The sequence below is a fragment of the Ixodes scapularis genome, unplaced genomic scaffold, assembly GCF_016920785.2.
Source record: "Ixodes scapularis isolate PalLabHiFi unplaced genomic scaffold, ASM1692078v2 PGA_scaffold3__209_contigs__length_174095766, whole genome shotgun sequence".
In the NCBI taxonomy this organism is placed as follows: domain Eukaryota; kingdom Metazoa; phylum Arthropoda; class Arachnida; order Ixodida; family Ixodidae; genus Ixodes; species Ixodes scapularis.
In genome coordinates, this window is record NW_024609868.1 from 131,723,111 (window position 1) to 131,724,802 (window position 1,692).

The 1,692-nt window shown below is 51.4% G+C and overlaps 1 non-coding gene across 1 annotated transcript; it reads right to left on the reverse strand.

Annotated features, from left to right (window-relative positions):
- Positions 1 to 1,353: 1,353 nt before the first annotated feature.
- Positions 1,354 to 1,424, reverse strand: Trnag-gcc. The gene has a single exon. It is a non-coding gene; the product is annotated as a tRNA-Gly (tRNA).
- Positions 1,425 to 1,692: the final 268 nt, after the last annotated feature.

Sequence of the window (1,692 nt, forward strand, 5' to 3'; positions counted from 1 at the left end):
AGTCTTGATCTCAGACCGTGGATCATCATTCATGGCCCAGCTGACGCAAGAAGTCCTTCGTCTCAGCCACACCAGCCATCGCCGCACCACAGCGTACCACCCGCAGACCAACGGGCTGACGGAGCGACTCAACAAGACAATCGCCGATATGATCTCTATGTACGTCGACGTAGAGCACAAGACGTGGGACGAGGTGCTGCCCTACGTCACGTTCGCCTACAATACGGCGGTTCAAGAGACCACTGGATTCACCCCTTTCCAGCTGGTACATGGTCGGAAGGTAACGACCATGCTGGACGCCATGCTGCCCCATGAGCCATCTGACAACGAGAGCGACGACGCCCAGGCGGTTGCTCAACGCGCCGAAGAAGTTCGCCAGCTCGCCCGACTCCTGATTCAAGACCAGCAACGCGTCGACGCCGGCCGCTACAACCTTCGTCGCAGGGACGTCCACTTCCAGCCCGGAGATAGGGTGTGGGTATGGACGCCCATCCGTCGCCGCGGCCTCAGTGAGAAACTGCTGAAACGGTACTTTGGACCATACAAGGTACTTCGTCGCCTCGGCGAACTGAACTACGAGGTGATGCCCGACGGAACACGAACATCGTCACGCCGCCCACCACGACCTGAGGTCGTCCACGTCGTGCGCCTGAAGCCGTACTACGCTCGATAGGACTGTGGACCTTTTGTGCTCCAAAAGACTCTTTAGTTTATCGTTCTTTTTTATTTTGATTTGTTTTACACTGCATCGGGGCGATGCACTTTTAAAGGGGGGAGTAATGCCGCGCGCAAGGCTGAGAAAGCAACGCTCGGTCACGGTCCTCCAGAAAGTTCCCGTTTATTCATGTACCGCACGTAACTTCTATCATTTATCCCTGCTTTTGTTTTCTAGAAAGTGCGTGTTCATTCTCGCCCCGATCACGCGACGCTCGAACCGCTTTCGCCGAATCTTCGAGATAGCGGCGCACTCTAGATAAGAGGCCGCCCGCGACCTTGTCGAGTCAGTCTCGCCCCAGCGTTCGACTCTGCTGCCACGCCGACTTCGACGCCCGCGACGCTCTATTATTATCTTTTGTACTCTTTTATTTTTGGCACAAGTTCGCCACATTAAACGTTTATTTCTTCTTGTTTATTTCCTGTTTTCTTTTGGTCACCACCCGTGACAATATTAATCACATTTTGCTTTTGTGGTAAAATTTATATAGAATTTTAAGACCACAATCTATTGCTATATTTTTTTTCTAAAACGAACGAAACTATATTAGATCACCATTGATGTCCACCATTACATTCCTAAGAATCTTCGACTGCGGAATGAATTAAAATATGGCAAGAAAAAACAAGTAAAAGGAATGCGTCGGCCGGGAATCGAACCCGGGCCACCCGCGTGGCAGGCGAGTATTCTACCACTGAACCACCGACGCCAGATGAGTGAGGGAGCACCGTTACTTCAGCGGCCGGCTGGTCAGGTGACCTATACCACAGGGTCGTTGCTATAGTGTGCAGGCCCTCCATGGCGAGGGTGTTGGCTGGTGCCCGTTCCGAGAATGTTTCGTAAGTTTTTTTTTTTTTTTTTTTTATATCTTGACCCTGTATCCGACAATCCGACCGGCGCGGGAAACGTTCTCCTACCATAAGAGTTGGCGGGTGTATGTTACAAGGCTATCGTAGCTACTTTTATATTGACCTCAA